The following is a 19,548-nucleotide window of genomic DNA, read 5'->3' as shown; positions in this document are numbered from 1 at the left end:
CTTTAACCTGTGTTTAACAATCCTAAACATTATTTTGCTAACATGTGATATTAAAGACACTGTATGACAGTTTGCACTATCAGTAAAGTCTCCTTCTTTGGTGTTGGTAAATAGACTGGCTTCTCCCATCTGTTGGTCTATCTTCCTCATAACAACAATCCTGTGAGATGAGTTGGACTGAGAGAGAGTGACTGGCCTAAGGTCACCCAGTTGGCTTTCATGGCTAAAGTGGGACTTGAACTCAAGGTCTCTTGCTTTCTAGCCTGGTGCTTTAACCAATTGATCAAATTGGCTCTAGAACAGACATGTCAAACACAAGGCCCGGGGGCTGGATCCGGCCCGTGAAGTGGTTTCATGTGGCCCGCGAAGCCATCCTGGAAACAGTAAGTGAACGGCCCCCACTGCCTTGACCCTGGCCCAGAGACCCTCCTTCTGCCAGAGACCCTGAGATCTGTCCCACTCCTGCCCAGGCCCCCACAGGCACCCTTGATGCGAACAATGTAGAGCTGGCCATGCCCACCCAGTAGGCCATACGCACTTTAGCCACGCCCACCCAGTAGGCCACGCTCATCCAGGCCACACCCACCCAGCCCCCTGAGGGCAACCGCAATGCTGATGTGGCCCTCAATGAAATTGAGTTTGACACCCCTGCTCTAGCAAAAGATTTGCTGGCATTGTTTGGTTAGAACCTTTACTGATTCTTCTTTTATTGGTCATCATATTTTGGTAAAGATGCCATCAGGTCCTATAGCATTGGTAATGATCAGGATACTGATTTAATCTCATTTCATTTTTAATATGGTGATTTCTGTAAATAGGGAATGTTTTCTAAGATAACTTGGTTGTTGAGTTCCGTACAATATAGAATTTTAGTCTATTCCTTCCATATGTGTTTGGTCTATATTGGTAAAAGTAACTTAAAGTTGAATTGTAATTGTTAAAAGCAACTTGTAGTTTAAGGCTGCATTTGAAGACAAAATTGAGATAATACCAACTTTGATAGCTATCGTACTAAGTTGAACTGAGTTTTAGAATTATATTGTACTGCTGCATGATGGTTACCACCTTCCAGATTGATTTTGAACTCAACATCAAACTTAGCATTAATCTCTAAAGTCTGTTGTTATTTCCTCCAGAATATGAGTATATTCCTTCTCAATCCTAAGATCATCATTTGTTGGCTTTTGCTAAGCTTCTTAGCATAAAATTAGTATAAATGGTATGATTATTCAGAAACTATTTTAAAAACTTCATACACCTCTGGAGGTGTCTGTTTTTTGGTTATAATTCCAACGGATCATTTTATTGTTTTTAATTTGAGATTTATGGGTTTGCTTGGTGTTAGAAATGAATGCATGAAATATCATTTTGTTGGAGCATAGAAAATTAGAGTCATGAATGCACAAAATATGTTTTGTTTGTTTTATACCTAGTTGCTACTCTATAAAGAAAAAAAGTGTAGGGGATTGAAGATTAAAACACCATTTTTAACACAAAAATAGGATCACAGATTGGACAAATCTTTGTTTTGCTGATATTGGTTTACATGAAACTGAGCACTAAAGAGAATATTTGTCTAGCAGTTAAATTAGATTTCAATCTGAATATAACATGCTCATCTATTAGACAAGAAAGCTATTTGATCTTATTATTGTGTTTCCTCCTTTTACCTATTTGTATTCTATAGGGAGTTGTGCCCTTCAGAATTACAGGATATATACACCAATGTGCAATTTAATTAGCCCCAAAAGAGAGGCTTTCAAACACCACTTTGTAGATGATTGTACGTTTCCTAGGTAGGAAATGTATTATTAACCCCTCAGAATATGTATTACCCTCTTTATACTGTGAAATGCCAGGCCAAATTAATTTACACTTGACATATTTCAGAAGATGGAAAGCTTGCGTTGTAAGATTGCCTCTTAAAACATTTTGAAATTTGGGTTGGATGCTATGGTATCCAAGAAAAGGCATAAGAAGGAAGACAAATGTTTTCAAATTGCCATGCCTGTGGCTTCTTCCATATTTCCTTCCAGAGTGTGTTCTGATGTGACTTTTTGAAGAGAGAACTTAAAAAATCAGAGATCATTTTGTGTTCTCCTTGTGTTTGAGCCTGTTTTTCCACATATTTCTAACTATTGAATCTGGAACAGTAAATCACATAGTTTAACTTTATTTTTTTGGCCTATATCAGGGGTCCCCAACCCCCGGTCCTTGGACCAGTACCAGGCCACAGCATTCCATTAACAGGTCCACACAAACAAGCAAAGCCCCAACCACGGGATGCAGACAGCACAGAAAACCATACCCCTTCTGGTCCACGGAAAAATCTCTCTCCACATAAATGGTTCCTGGTGCCCAAAAGGTTGGGGACGTCTGCTCTATATGTTATCATTTTAATTCTTCAAGTCACAATATAGTTGTGCTGCAGCCATACAATTTCTGCTGCTTCTGGAAGGAACAACAGTATTAGGATGTCTATAGTTCTGAAACAATATGGCTCTCCTTTATATGCTATGTTACCATGCTGCTCTTAGAGAATAACTTCTTAGAAAATAACTTTTTGGCTAAGCCCTATAGGTCCATAGGTACTCTACTTCCCAAGGCATCAAATATGATTTTTTGATCCTCTTAATAATGGTAACTGAATAATAATTTTTAATGTTAGAAATACATGAGGAGTCATTTTATTTTATCAAGCTTATATTGTTGCAAGTCCCAAAGGACTCTAAAATGTGACTTACAGCACATTTTATAGTAAGATTAAAATAAAACAAAATAATATAAACGGATTTTTTTTTATTTTGAGAATTGTAAACAAATAACCCTGGTACTCAAAAAAAATATCCACAAGAGTTCTATTACTCATTCTCTGGTTTATCTGCTAATCGTTTTTTTTTATCTGAACTCTGAACTTGTTTTCTGGTCCCTTGAGGCATAATGCATTGTCTCCTATTTTTGTTGTTAGCTGCGAAGTCGTGTCCGACTCATCGCGACCCTATGGACAACGTTCCTCCAGGCCTTCCTGTCTTCCACCATCTTCTGGAGTCCATTTAAGCTCACGCCTACTGCTTCAGTGACTCCATCCAGCCACCTCATTCTCTGTCGTCCCCTTCTTCTATTGCCCTCGATCTTTCCCAGCATTAGGCTCTTCTCCAGTGAGTCCTTCCTTCTCATTAGGTGGCCAAAGTATTTGAGTTTTAGCTTCAGGATCTGGCCTTCTAAAGAGCAGTCAGGATTGATCTCCTCTAGGACTGACCGGTTTGATCGCCTTGCAGTCCAAGGGACTCGCAGGACTCTTCTCCAGCACCACAGTTGAAAGGCCTCAATTCTTTGGCGCTCAGCCTTTCTTATGGTCCAACTTTCACTGCCATACATTGCAACTGGGAAGACCATAGCCTTGACTATACACACTTTTGTTGACAGGGTGATGTCTCTGCTTTTTAGTGTGCTGTCTAGATTTGCCATGGCTTTCCTTCCCAGGAGCAAGCGTCTTTTAATTTCTTGGCTACAGTCCCCATCTGCAGTGATCTTGGAGCCCAGGAAAACAAAATCTGTCACTACCTCCATTTCTTCCCCATCTATTTGCCAGGAATTGAGAGGGCCAGATGCCATGATCTTGGTTTTCTTAATGTTAAGTTTCAACCCAAGTTTTGCACTCTCCTTCTTCACCCGCAACAAGAGGCTCTTTAGTTCTTCTTCACTTTCTGCCATTACAGTGGTATCATCTGCATATCTTAGGTTGTTGATATTTCTTCCAGCAATCTTAATTCCAACTTTTGATTCATCTAGCCCTGCCTTTCTCATGATGTGCTCTGCATATAAGTTAAATAGGCAGGGCGACAGTATACAGCCTTGCCGGACTCCTTTCCCAATTTTGAACCAATCAGTGGTTCCGTGTCCAGTTCTCACTGTTGCTTCTTGACCCGCATATAGGTTTCTCAAGAGACAAATAAGATGGTCTGGTACTCCCATCTCTTTAAGAACTTGCCACAGTTTGTTATGATCCACACAATCAAAGGCTTTAGCATAGTCAATGAAGCAGAAGTAGATGTTTTTCTGGCACTCCCTAGCTTTCTCCATGATCCAGCGTATGTTGGCAATTTGATCTCTAGTTCCTCTGCCTCTTCGAAATCCTGCCTGTACTTCTGGTAGTTCTCGATCCACATACTGCTGAAGTCTAGCTTGTAGGATTTTAAGCATGACTTTACTAGCATGATAAATGAGTGCAATGGTGCGATAGTTTGAACATTCTTTGGCACTGCCTTTCTTTGGAATTGGAATGTAAACTGATCTTTTCCAATCCTGTGGCCACTGTTGAGTTTTCCAAATTTGCTGGCAAATTGAGTGTAGCACTTTTACTGCACTGTCTTTTAAGATTTTGAATAGCTCAGCTGGAATACTGTCACCTCCACTAGCTTTGTTGTTCTTCAGCTTTTCTAAGGCCCACTTCACTTCACATTCCAGGATGTCTGGCTCGAGGTCAGTGACCACCTCATTGTGATTATCTGGGACGTTAAGCTCATTCTTGTATAGTTCTTCTGTGTAATTTTGCCACCTCTTCTTAATCTCTTCTGCCTCTGTTAGGTCCCTGCCATTTTGGTCCTTTATCGTGCCCATTTTTGCATGGAATGTTCCCTTCATCTCTCCAATTTTCTTGAAAAGATCTCTGGTCCTCCCTATTTTATTGTTTTCTTCTATTTCTTTGCACTGTTCATTTAAGAAGGCAATCTTATCTCTTCTAGCTATTCTCTGGAATTCTGCATTCAATTGGGCATATCTATGTTTTTCTCCCTTGCCTTTCGCTTTCCTCCTTTCCTCAGCTATTTGCAAAGCTTCCTCAGATAGCCATTTTGCTTTCTTGCATTTCTTTTTCTTTGGGATGGTTTTGGTTGTTACCTGTTGTACAATGTTGCGAACCTCTGTCCATAGTTCTTCAGGCATTCTGTCTATCAGATCTAATTCCTTAAATCTATTTGTCACCTCTACTGTATATTCAACAGGGATATGATTTAATTCATACCTGAGTGGCCTAGTGCTTTTCCCTACTTTCTTCAGTTTAAGCCTAAACTTTGCAAGGAGAAGCTCATGGTCTGAGCCACAGTCAGCTCCTGGTCTTGTTTTTACCGACTGTATAGAGCTTCTCCATCTTTGGCTGCAGAGCATATACTCAATCTGATTTCTGTGTTGACCGTCTGGTGATGTCCATGTGTAGAGCCGTCTCTTGGGTTGTTGGAAAAGAGTGTTTGCTACGACCATCATATTCTCTTGACAAAATTCTATCAGCCTGTGCCCTGCTTCATTTTGTACTCCAAGGCCAAACATGCCTGTTATTCCAGTTATCTTTTGGCTTCCTACTTTAGCATTCCAATCCCCCATGATGATAAGGACATCATTTTTTGGTGTTAGTTCTATAAGGTGCTGTAGGGCTTCATAGAACCGGTCAATTTCATCCTCTTCAGCACTGGTTGTTGGGGCATAGACTTGGACTACTGTGATATTGAATGGTTTCCCTTGGATTCGAACTGAGATCATTCTGTCATTTTGAGGGTTGTATCCCAGTATTGATTTTCCTACTCTTTTATTGACTATGAAGGCTACTCCATTTCTTCTGAGGGATTCTTGCCCGCAGTAGTATACCTGATGGTCATCTGAATTGAATTCACCCATTCCTGTCCATTTTAGTTCACTGATTCCTAAGATGTCGATGTTCAGTCTTGTCATCTCTTGTTTGACCACGTCCAGCTTTCCTTGATTCATGGATCTTACATTCCAGGTTCCTATGGAGAAAAAATCTTTACAGCATCGGACTTTCCTTTCACCACCAGACACATCCACAGCTGAGCATCCTTTCGGCTTTGGCCCAGTCGCTTCATTCTTTCTGGCGCTACTAGTACTAGCCCTCTGCTCTTCCCCAGTAGCATATTGGATGCCTTCTGACCTGAGGGGCTCATCTTCCAGCATCATATCGTTTTGCCTTTTGGTACTGTCCATAGGGTTTTCATGGCAAAGATACTGGAGTGGGTTGCCATTTCCTTCTCCAGTGGATCACGTTTTGTCAGAACTCTCAGCTATGACCTGTCCGTCTTGGGTGGCCCTGCACGGCATAGCTCATAGCTTCATTGAATTACGCAAGCCCCTTCGCCACGACAAGGCAGTAATCCATGAAGGGGTTGTCTCCTATAGAATATAGAAATTATTACTTTTATTCATTTATTTATTTATTTTAATTCCATTTATTTCCCGCCCTTCTCCGAAGACTCAGGGCGGCTTACAAGCTTAGCAATAGCCTTCATTCTATGTATATGCCTGCTTATTAGGGCTTTCACACACACCCCAAGCGGCATTATTACAAAGTTAGCTTAATTGCCCCCAACAATCTGGGTCCTCATTTTACCTACCTGGGAAGGATGGAAGGCTGAGTCAACCTTGAGCCTGGTGGGATGCGAACCTGCACAAATTGCAGGCAGCTGGTGTTACTTAAGGAGGCATTAGCCCACTGCTCCACCAAGGCTCTTAACAGAAAGTAGGCTAAAATGTGTATTAATACACATGTAATCACATGAAAATATTCTCCCTTTTTATTGCTCTCCTCTAAGGCAGAGACAACTAAGCATGAGACTGCTCTTATTTAGATTTAGAAAATGAAACCATCATAATATTACTGACAATATGCAAAAATCCAAAGGAGAGAAAAAGAAAGAAAATGCCCTCATTGTCTGTGCTGTTGGTCAGTAGCGACATTACATGTTTTGTCTCTGTACATTTTCAGAAATGTTGTGAAATCTTTCAAAGTGAATGGCAACAGGTGAATTCTTTGTTTCCTGAAATGTGTACATGCCAAAATCTTGACAAGGTGAAGCTCTTTGTAGCAAAACTGATGACACATTTTTCTTTTTAAAAAAATATTGGGTTTTTTATTGATTCTCTATTTAAATATTGTTAGCTACACCTTGGATTTTTTTTCTCAGTCTCTGTCTTTTTCTTTGACAGCTCTAGTCATTTAATTTATACATGTTATGCATGTATGTCTATAATGCAATGTATATGTAATTGTATAGTATTTATAAATGTATAGTATATATTGTATGATATATATTATCAGTGCTTTTTTTGTAAAAGAAAAAGGTGCCTGAACTCACACATGTCATACAACCTGCCTTGCCTACCCTACAAGGTTCCATCCAAAAAAGGTGCCGGAACTCCGTTCTGAGCGTTCTATGAGAAAAAAAGCCCTGTATATTATATAGATAAATATATATAATGTACGGGTAATGTATACATGCCTTATGCATGTCTTGGCTTCTTGCAAGGAATATTATATTTTGGAAGTATGCAGCATTCTTTGCTTGTATTCATCAAGGAATAACACAGTATAAAGAGCAAAAAAATAAATAAATCACATTTTTGGTGGTGTTTGGAAGTTTGAGCCCCAACTAGGACCCAAGGAATTATCTAAGTAATGTCATAAAATATAATTTGTGTGCAGCAAAAGGTAGTTGTTTCTTATCAAATCTGCAGTTGATGTAGCCAAAAAATATTTACTCCCTGTGAAATTTTTGTCTGTTATTCTGCTAATAGAACAATAACTATAGATTTTAGAATATATTTTATATTTTTTTCTAGATTCTACCTATTTTGAATATTATCTTTTACAATTTAATTCTTTTTTCCTTGATCCTGTTGTTCGCTAGTATGGGCATTTCCACAAAAATTACTCACTTCTTTTTGATTATTTTTTTATATATGATGTGCTGTGTTTCAGATGACAGTTGGTGCAACCCCCCCATAAAATATTAACATTATCATTTTCAAAAACTTTCTCAATTTTTCAATCATACCATATTCAGCAAACCTGGAAGCTGTATTTTTATACAGATTCTAAGGGATTGTAGTGATTATACTATCATTATATTGCTTATAGACAGTGTGAGCACTTGTTGCATCCATTAATTAGTGATCCACAATTTTCATATTTCTTCTGAACAAGTCTGTGTTTGCTGCTATTTGATATATGTTGAATCGTTGACATCATTACATTTGTAATGATTGTTCTTGAGTTACTTCAGTTTCATATTTTCCAGGGTTTGCAAGATGTTCACTTGGTCCCTTTAGCCAAACCAGTTTATCATACTGAGGACTAGATAGTGCCTACCACTTGTCTCTCTCATCATCTATATCTTGAGTTTTATCTGAATTGCACAAATCTAATATATTAGGAAGCAAGTAGGAAGTTAACATTTAACATCTGTACATGAGCACATGGCAAATAAGCCAAAATGTGCAATCAGAGAAGCAAGCTCGCTGCATGGCATAATCACTGGTTTAATTGTATGGCTTTATTTGGTACTTGGTAGAGGTTCATTGGCAACAACAAACCAATCAAGCAAGGATGGGCAAAAATCAATCTGCTGACTCTGCTGTGCTGTACAGAAAAGGCATCCTCTAATTACTGCTGACTATTTGGTTCTCCTAAGGAAAGGCAGTCAGCTTGGTCAACCCTAGGAGCATTTGGCTTGAAGTAGCTTGTATTTAGGAACTTAATTTCTTATGTAAAGTGCTAGTTTTATGCAAGAGGATTGTATTTTTGGATTCAAGTCTCGGTAGCTTAATAAAACCTAGGAAGCACATATATTGGGATTGTTACTAAAGAATGGCAGAGATGATAGAACATAGAATCATAGGGTTGGAAGGGACCCCAGAGGTCTTCTAGTCCAACCTCTGTTCAAGGCACAAGACCTTATACCATCCTGGTTAAATGGTTGCCCAGTCTAGTTTTGAAAACTTCCAATGATGGTGCACCCACAGCTCCAGGAGGCAAGCTATTCCATTGATGAATTGTTCTCACTGTCAAAAAAAAATGTCTTGTTACCTCTAAGTTGAATGTCTCTTTAACAAACTTCCACACATTATTTCTTGACCTGCTCTCTAGTGCTTTGGAGAATAAATGAATCCCATCTTGTCTGTGACAACCCTTGAAGTATTGGAAGAGAGCTATCATGTACTCTCTAATCTTTCTCTTTAATAAGCTAGGCATATCTAGATCCCTGAACCATCTGCCATATTGGCTGTGGCCAGAACCAAGAGGAGCAAAGAGAAAAGGTGCCCAAGTTTTGTACAGCATATTACCCAGAAGGCTTAGAAAATTGTATCAGAAATCTGAAGCTCAGTTACAAATATTGTAACAATTCCTTAGTATTGTTTCCCAAGACAATTCATGAATAAAATTCTATTTTGCTATTTGTACTTCCTTTAATTATGCAATATACTGTATTGGGTGATTTAATCCAACATTTAAATATGTTGGGTGATCTTCCAAATCTAATAAAATAAATAAAAACAATTGGTGAATTGATGTGGAAACAGGACGAATCTTTGTGGGAAGATGTACAAGTGATAGAAAGTGAAATATATACACTTAAATCACATACCCATCTTTCTTTATTTAGAAGGAGCTAGGTTTGAAAAACACAAATATACACAAAATTAGTACCAGTCAGTATTCATCAAAGGCAAGTACACTAACTCTCCATATTATAATAAATATTATAGGTCAATTTGAGAAAGTTTTCTAACTGAAATCTCCAATTCCAGTCAATTTCATGTCGCTGTTGCCCATGATGTGAGTGTGGAATTAATTCATTTCATCTTTTACTATGTTGAGTTTTCTTATGTTCATGATTCTCACATTCCATGTTCCCCACTGTAATTGTGTCTTTGCAAGTTTCCATTTCTTTTCCTACATGGCAATATTTGCAACTAGATAGAAGGCCTTAGCAACTGAACAGGGGGTTAACAAGCCACATCATAAACTCCATTAGTACTCCAAAGAGCTTCAACAATGCCCCAATAATCAGTTGAACTTTTCCTGAGCTGAGAGACCCATCGTACAACAATATGTCATCATTCTCTTTATGCTGTCTATCTGTGTGGTTTTCTAGATAAAAAAAATACAGAAATGGTTTACTATTGACCTTCTCTTGCAGAGTAGGAAAAGACACCTTTGCGCTTGTCACAAAAATGACCCACCTCCATCATCTTCCTATCACTGCTATCTGATACAGGTGCCCACTTACTTTAACTGGACAGCTGGGATGAGACTTGGTGATCTTACTTGGAGTATATACTGCTGTCATCTTTATTCATCACTACCAAGAACATTGTACTATGGTAAAGCTAAATAGTAGGGCTTGTGGAGATATCTATCCTGTCTGTCTGTCTGTCTGTCTCTCTTTCATATGTATGTATGTAATCCACCATCTTTTCGTGTTGATTTTAGGGGTTGCCAATACTGCATTTCCTTCCTCAAACATAGAGCTTTCGCTATGTCACTGGAGGAAAAAAATATGAAAAATCCTAAGATCCTCCTGAGACTATAGCACTGCACTTCCAAAGCATGTCGGAATATGCATTTGTAAATGAACTTTCATATGAATTCAAAACCCATTGTGAATTGCTTGCAATTGAGTAAATAGAGTATATGATATGGTTTATGAATAAACAATAAATGCAGTGTAAATCAGCACTGAAAATATTGTTTGGCACGCTATATGCTGGAATACACTTTTCAATCCCACTGGAAAAACATTGTTTTCTTGCCTTAGCACCAAAGAAACCTTTTAGTTCACCTAGGTCTGCCTTCTAGGAATCAAAAGTGCATTCTGCTATACTTAATGCATCTGAGAAACATCCAGAGAGAAGAGATATTGAGATTATTGCAAAAAACATATACCATCCCTCATACTGCAAATCTCCCTGTATTTCTAACATATTTTCTATTTAGCAAATGAGAAGTTTGGAACAGATGTGGTTTTAATGTTGTTTCCCATTTGGTTATTGAATAAAATGGAAGAAATAATGTAGTATTATCACAGAATAAATTAACCAAACTGCAAATACTCAATAATCTAGCAAATTCATTGTAGCATGAGTTTTCAGGGCTACCATTTTACTTTCATACTCTTAGTTAGAGAAGCCAACTGATTAATGGAATAACTAAAGTATTTGTTTCTAACATGCCACATGATCCTTATCTATGTTCATTTTATCGCACTCTTCTAGGCAAAGGAAATTTTTTTATAATTATAGATTTGCATATTGCTTTTCTGGGTCTAATGCATGGTATAGTGCAAACTATTCATGTTGCTATATGTTTGTTTAGCTTGATATATTTTATTTAAGCCATTTATTATCAGAATGCAAAACCCAGATTCAAAACAGAATTTGAAATACTCTTGTTCTTCTTGTATCAAGCACTTGGCCTCTTGTAATGGGAATTTTAATGTGGGTACTTTAAAAAATGGACTACTTTGTTACAGCCTTGTTTACCAGTTTGGATAGCAATTGGCATCACTGAATTTATTGTATATTCAATTAGCATCCAGTTTTGGCAGCAGCTCACTACTTATTTTGTACACATTAAGCCCTTGAACTAAATCACATGAAAATGGGAAATGGATTCTTAGCAGTTATCATACTTGTTGAAGCACATAACTTAATTAGATATTTTCATTTATGGGGAGCTTACAAAGATCTGGATTGTTCATACAAGTGACCAATAGTGGTCTAGGGGGAATTTGACTTATGATCTCATTAAGCTTCTATCAGTGGTATATAATCCAGTAGAGTTAAAGTGCCTAGATTTAAGCTGATTTAGCTGTGCTTAAATCTCTCTTAATACCATTTTTAAGTTAATGGAACTAATGTGCCAGTGTTGTCAGCCATGCTGTAAAATGCACAAGACGTTTCGCTGCTTGAGACAGCAGAGATGCTAATGATAACCTTCTCAAATAAAATTGCAGAAGACCCAGGACAAGCCAAAGCATTTTGTTTGGGCCTTGTGTCACTTTGAATCAGTTCTGAATGGTACTTTTGCACAACATTGGCTGGCTTTGAGAACTATTTTGTTTTAAATGTAAGCAAATTTTGGCGTGTTTTTTCTTTGCAATACTGAGCTTTGCAGAATTCTGGGAAAATCTGGTTTTCTTAGCAGGAATACTTGCTTCACCCACCTTCTGGACTCAAGGAAATTATTATGCCTCCACCCCCCCCCCCCAATTTCAACATTTTTCTTATTCTGAATGTAATCTTCCAACCCGCTTATTCAAGCCACCACAGCAACATGCAACCATGGTTACAGCTATGGAGAAAAGCTCCTGTCTGCAAATATGCAGTCTGTCAAAAGACATCATGTTACATCAGATAAGATAGATAAGATACGATAAGATAAGATAAGATGATAAGATAAGATAAGATAAGATAAGATAAGATAAGATAAGATAAGATAAGATAAGATAAGATAAGATAAGATAAATCTTTATTGTCATTTTTTTACTGTGGGCACAACGGCACACATCAAAAATGAAATTTAGTTGCCTGCTCTCAAAGTGAAACACATACATGACACACACAAAAAACATACTATAAACAACATATGTATAGACCCACACCCCTACATATGCATAACAATAAAATATTAAATACTGTCCATCTTGAAAATATAATGGAAGGAGGAAGCTGGAGAGTTCACAAGGTTAATGCTGTGTGGAATGAAACTATGGTTGAAACTATGGATGTTCTGCTATGGATACCATGAAGCCTCCACCCAGAAGGTAACAAGGAAAACAGGTTGTGAAGAGGATGAGTAGTGTCCCAGATAATCTTACTTTATTATAGCAAAAAGGCCAGAAAACAGCAATGTAAAACCTAAAAAGTAAGCCACGTAAATCTACATATGCATCAATTGACAAATAGGTATAGATATAAGACATGTAACAAGAAATAAGAATGAAATACAGAATCTAATAGTACAAGGATAAAAGTGCAGTAATAATAGAATAAAATAAGATTGTAAGTGTCACAAGCAAAACGAATAACATATATAGAGGCACAAGACCGGCAACCTGGGAGGATATTCTTGGGTACTTATCAGATTAGAGGAATGCCAAATAAAAGTTGTGTCCTCTTCTCAAAATATCCCTATGAAAGGAGTGAGAATCACCTCTAAAGGGAACAACATGGAACATATGGCACAAAGACTCTTCTGAGTCATCTCCACTTCAAGGGTGGGTCAGGACAGGAGCGCTCTCTCTCTCTCTCTCTCTCTCTCTCTCTCTCTCTCTCTCTCTCTCTCTTCTCTCTCTCTCTCTCTCTCTCTCTCTCTCTCTCTCTCACACACACACAGAAAGAGGACAGCACTTTAAAAAATGAGAGTTTATTCTAGCCACTAAGCTATTTATTCTAATACAATAAGGTGTGAGCTAAGGATTAAGGGAGTTGATTACAGTCTTTATAGCTGAAACTGCTTTAGGATTTCAAAGAGATTAAACTGCAGACTGCAAGGATCAAGCCAAGCTTTCTTTGGAACAAACCTATGTGAACTCAGTAGGATTTACTTCTAAGTAAATCCTTATATTTTAAAAATATAAGTATATCCTTATATTTTTTTAAAAATGAAGACCCATGTGAGCTTTTCATTCTATTAGTACTTAAACACAAATTTCATTTACAAAAACAAAATTCACTGAAACCGAATTTACTTTAAGCAATTCTACGCAAGTGATCTTGATGAAGATTTCAAAAAGGTATCCCTCCCTCCCTCCCTCCTTCCCTTCAGTTCTCTCCTTTCTTTTTTTAACACACACAGTGAAATAAAGCACTTGCCTCAGTAACCTAAAAGCTATACGAAACAAGTCAGGTATGGAGAATGATATTTTATTTTCAGTGGTTGGCTACAGTAAATGATTGATAAAAAATAGGGAATGAAAGAAAGAGAGGCACATGTCAGATGCTGGAGAAAAATCCACTTGACTATAAAGTTTGGGGCATTTGTTCCGAGAGTATTGTAACTATTGTGTTGGACCAGAATCAGAGGCGACACAGGTTCAGGAGCTAAGTTGTTTTATTGAGGAACATGGCCGAACTGGGAAACAAAGGATTTGAGCCCTCACTTATACCTGGTCAGGTAACTGCCTGGCCAATGGGTATAATCCAAGCATCCTGCTGGCTGGTCAGCCAATCCCTTTAAATCCTGCTCTCCTGCTGAACGCTGTCCCCTTGTTCTGGCTTCCCGCCGAACGCTGTTCCTGCTTGGAGCTGTCCAGCTCCCCACCTCCAAATTCACTGACCCTCACGTGTATGCAAAACCCGCATACGCTACAGTAACTAAAGTGAAAACGTGCCCCTTGGGCGATAGCAAGGTCATTGTAATCTATTATAAGCATGGTAAAATAAGAAAGAAGGAAGGAAGGGTGGGTGGGTGTTGGTTGTGCAATATAAGCTCAGCAAGGCTACACTTGAACTTAAAAACTCATTTTGATTTGTTGAAATGTTTGTACTTTTTCACTTGGATAGATGCCGAAAACAAAACATTAAATCTTGCTAAGCAGATGAAATTAAGAAACATATTTGCAATAGTGGTGAATATCTGTTGCTTGGGTACAGGATGAAGGTGAAGTTTCGTTCTCTGAGCTTCTGGGTTGATTTCTGAATGTTTCATTAGCAGGCTAGGTAACATCTTCAGTGGAGTTTAGGGGATGGCAGTGTCAGTGTTCTTTTGTTTATAAGGGTTTCAGGTGTGGGTGTGTTGAGTGAGGGTCTTGTGGTAGGTCTTGTGATGGGTCAGGTGTGAGTCATCAGCGAGTTTCCATTGAAGATGTTACCCAGCCTGGTAACGAAACGTGAAACCAACCCATAAGAAACATGTCCCTGTGACATTCTTACTCTTAAGATTAACCCATTCTTTTTAGATATACAAAATATTCCACATTGTTTTAACAAAGAATATCACAGGATCAATTCTGAGTTTCTTCATTTCAAAAGGTATTGTAGGAAGTGAAAAGAATGAGACCTTTCAAAGTTCATGGACAGCCATCCCATAGTAATTTAGCTAGTTAAACAAATATATTGGCTTAATATAAAGTAGATTGCTATGTTCTTTAACCCTGTGAAACATTGCAATGTACTTAAAACTACCTTTCACTACAGGAAGCAATTAATCCATTTAATATTACTTGTATATTCTGAAGAAGACACAGTGCTTCCATATATTGAGCCACTATGTATATTTTATTTTTCATTTTTTACTTATACGGCTTTCCCAACTCAAAACCCTTTTGTCTGACAAGATTAATACATGCATTGAGATATGTCCATGAAAACCTCAATATATTTAAATCAACATGAAAGCTGTTTGAAGAAACCTGGTTGATATGTTCTTGTGTCGGGAGCAGATAATTCATTAGGAGACCTCATATGTGCTAAGAAGTTTGGGAATATATAATTTAACAGAACAATTTTCCCCAGTCTATTGTTCTTTAGATGTGATAGATTTCAGCTCCCAAATTCCCGGCCAAAATGACTATTTTCAAGAAAGAAAAACTATATTCTTGAAAATTATTCCTAGGACGTCCTTATTTTGTAATTTTGAGTTTAAATGTACCCAACATCCTTTATAAGGATATTTTAAAATGATTTTTAAATTGATTTTTACTTTTTCGATCTTTGTTTTCCATTGACTTAAATGAAGGGAAAATAATCTATAAGAAGGGCTGTTTTCTCCAAATGATACACTATGTCTTGCAAATGTAGAAAAATATACCTAGACTTCATAACCCTTATTTGCCCTTCAAAAGACTGCTTTTAATCTTCACATCATTAATAACAGTCCACTTCTCCCATAGGGAGAAATATATCAGTACTATGCTTTTGAAAAGTTTTTTTTGTTAAAAAAAAAATTGAACTAGCAGAATGTGGTTTATCACTGCTATAATCTACATTTCATTTCTTCCTAGCTGCACAGCGTTATACATCTCATTCTCCTTCTTTTAAAATCATCTGTTAGACTGTGCATTGAAGCACACACACACACACACACACACACACACCTTTAGAACTAGGTTTTGACTTTCCATGAAATTATTTTTGAAGTAAGTGGGACATGGAGCAAGGGAAAGAGGGCAATTTATGGCCTGCTAACTATAGGTAGCCTTTCACATGAAATAACAATTCACCAAGTTCCTTTCCATTTTTCCCATCATCCAACTGATCACCCAACAGGTAAGAAATAGATCTGGTAGTCTGCCACCCTTAGTTAACAGGCTAGGTAGATCAATTGGCACAAAAGCCTCATGATTTCTAATTTCCTCCTAGGAAATTTAGCTCAGGAACTCTGGTTTCTTGTTGCTAATGGTAGCAAGAGAAAAATGAATGATTTTGCATCACTGATAAAGAGGCTGCTCCCTCTCAGGGAATTTTTTTTAAAAAAAATCTGATTTATTATTGCTTTTCATCAGCGGCAGAACATCTAGAAAGGAGAAAGGTGAAAATGCACATTTCTCTGTTTGAATGGATGCATTCACTCGGTTCCTGATCTTCCAGTTGAGACGGCCTTTGGGCAGAGAAGGTCGCTTGCCTCTGGCCTCAAGCATACTCTGTCACTAACATGTATTTTTTAGATGTTTCTTAAGAAGTGTTTAAGTATTGTGGCCTGAGCTCTGTCTTCACAATTGTCACTCCAAACGCCATCGCTATATTTCACAGTGTAGGGAAAAAAAGAAAGGAAAAAATAGAAAAGAAAAAAGGGAAAGGGAGTTATGCCAGCAAACATGTACTTTTATTATTTATTTGGCATATGGTGATGTTATAGTAGCCAAGAGACTACAGTGCTATTATAAAGTAGTTGTTTGGCTGCCGACAATTGCTAGATGGTTCTGTTCATGCTTGCACGCTATCCAGAGTGCACCATGGGGGGCGGGGAACTAGCTCCACATGCATAAGATTTGACAACTTTCTGTAGCATCATCCAGGGCTTTTTCCACCAACAATGTGACCTCGCATTTGGGCATCGCTTTCAGACAAGTCTGGTCAAATTCATACTGCCACTCAAAGTTCCATTTTTTCCCATCAGAGTGGTACCTCTTTATCTACTCACCTGTAATAGGTTTTTTAACTGCTAGGTTGGCAGAAGATGAGGCAAATGATGGGGGCTCACTCTGTTACACGTTGCTAGGACTCAAACCATCAGAGTACAGATCTTCTCCAGCATCATTAAGCCACTGAGCCACCATGCCTCTTTTAGCAAACATGTACTCATTTAAAAGTTTAAAAAAGGCACTGTTATACAAATTTGAATTCCTTCTGTAGGAAGAAAGTTAATAAATTCAAAAATGGAACAAAACTGGTTTTCTCCCCTTGATATAGAGACCAGTCCTTTGCTCATGTATTTTGAAATCACAAGTGATTTTTTTTAAAAAAAATAAGATTGAGGCCCATACAGCATGTGACATAATACATGTGTGAGTTTTCTGCAAATAGCACCAAGGAAGAGGCTGAATTGGGACTGTGGACCAGAAGAGAGTATAGAAACCATTTTCAGGTTCCCAGTCAGAAATGGCCTCTCCTGTGCTCTACATGCGAAGAAAGCGCCCATGGTTTAATTGCAGTGGTTGTGATATAAGCCTGATTCAAATCTCAACATGAAAAGCTCAAAGAGTTAAAACCTTCTCTTCAACACTTTAGTCCCAGACAGGCCCTTCCACTTGCATTGCCTGTTTTTTTTTTTTTTTGAAAATCAACCACACAGAGGCATTAAACATGAATAATTTCCTTATTCCCTGACTATGGCAAACATTCACCTTCTTGTGTATGAGATGTTGAGTATAGTCTTTTAATAAGCACTTAGTTGTCTAGTTTTTAAACAGGTCTGGAATTATGCTGAGGAAGCTGAACTCTTTCTCTTTAGGCAAGCAGTGCCAAATATATATTAAGGGGAGGCAGAAGATAAAGTAAACAATGAATAACACATTTAATTATTGCAAACATGTTTTTAGATTTTTTAAAAAGTGATTTAATTTGAAATTCATGTGAAATTGCTTTTTTTTGCTGAATTGCAGTGACAAGAAAAATTAATGGAGTTCTTCAAATAAAAAATTCACCAGTTTTAAACAAAACTGTTGGGGGATACACCAGAAGTAATTGTGTCCCTTATTTTTCCCCTGAAGATTTCTTTTTATTGCCTACTGCAATTAGAACATGTCCCAACCCAGAGTTAGGTACTTTGAAATTACCGTAATCTCAATTTGATCACCTGTGAAAATACAACAGGATGATGAAATCAGAAAAGGGGTATGAGAAACTAATGCAAGAAGAAAGAATACAGGGAGGCATTTGTGTGAAAACACTTTAAATGCCTACATCACTTGCTATTATTTTAAAATTGCGTGAACTGACCAAATCCATGATTGGCAGTCTTAGGTAGCCACAGAAGTGTGCGGAACTATTGAAGACAGATCATTTTTTAACTTCTGTTCAATTTTCTTTTCTTGCATGCATGTATTCACAGCCAACGTAGATGTTTACATTTTTTCCCAAACTATAAATTGACAATGTCAACCTCCTATAAAGAAAACTTACATAAAATGTTTTATAGATGGCACTTGCCACCAGCAAGATTAGCAAAAATGTTTAAAAATATGTCAGATAGATGTTGGAAATGTAAACACAAGTCAGGCATGTATTATCATGTTTGGTGGACATGTGATAAAGTAAAGAATTATTGGAAAAAGATACATACTTGGCTAGAAAAGATGTTAGGACAACATGTTGATTTTAAACCTGAACTTTTTTTATTAGGTATAATGCCAGAAAAGACTAACAAACAAAGCTTATACTTGACTTTGCATGTCACAACAGCGGCAAGAATTATATTTGGAATACCATCAGATGAAGAAGTAATCAAAAAAATACTAAAATGCACAAAGATGGACAGATTGACTATGAGACTGAAAGAAAAGGAAGAAATGGACTATTATCAAACCTGGGACTATCTATATAAAGATGTTTACATTCTTTCCCAATCCCAATATGCATAGTTTGAAGTTTTCTTCCTTAATATAAAACATCTAGTCTCAGTAAGTTACAGATAAAATGTTCATTGTGTACTATGTTATCTTACAGCCACATCATCAAAATGTCAGTAAAGGGAGAATTGTCCCAGAAAACACAATATGTAATAATAGATTTAAATTACATAATTTAAATATTTAATTAAATTAAATATTAGTTGGGCTGCAAGAAAGATTTCTTAATAGCTCAAGCTGTTCGATAATGGAAAAGACTGCCTCAAGAGCTGGTAGATAGGATAGTTGAATCTGGTATTTTGTCTATTTTTTCCTTCTTCCCTATTTAGGACCCCAGGTTTAGTTTGATATAAACACAGGAAAATCCCATCTGCACTGACTTCCAGAGTTACAATTTTTCAGTAGGTGACTGTGTACATTTTACAAATTATTGACTCATTCTTTGCTCCCAGTATTGAAAATGTGACATGTAGTACAGTATTGTCAGAAACCGACCTGTGTATGTTATAAGTAGACTGTTGATAAATTCACTTTATATTTAATGCCAATTTAATTTGCATTCCTAGTAACTAGACATGAATGGAAATACCTTTAGCATTTCATATTAGCTTTCCAAATTTTTCAGTGCATAAAATTACTTGAAAAGATTCACTAACAGTAGTCCTCGACTTACAACAGTTCATTTAGTGAC

General features: G+C 37.3%; 1 protein-coding gene across 1 annotated transcript in view; it reads left to right on the top strand.

Moving 5' to 3' along the window:
* BEND5 (BEN domain containing 5) overlaps window positions 1-19,548 on the top strand; it is a gene marked incomplete at its 5' end in the record, with an annotated part of 895,229 nt that overhangs the window by 615,532 nt on the left and 260,149 nt on the right. The window lies entirely within an intron of this gene.

Source organism: Vipera ursinii (assembly GCF_947247035.1).
Source record: "Vipera ursinii genome assembly, chromosome: 3".
NCBI classification, from domain to species: domain Eukaryota; kingdom Metazoa; phylum Chordata; class Lepidosauria; order Squamata; family Viperidae; genus Vipera; species Vipera ursinii.
This window is presented reverse-complemented; position numbering and strand designations above follow the sequence as displayed.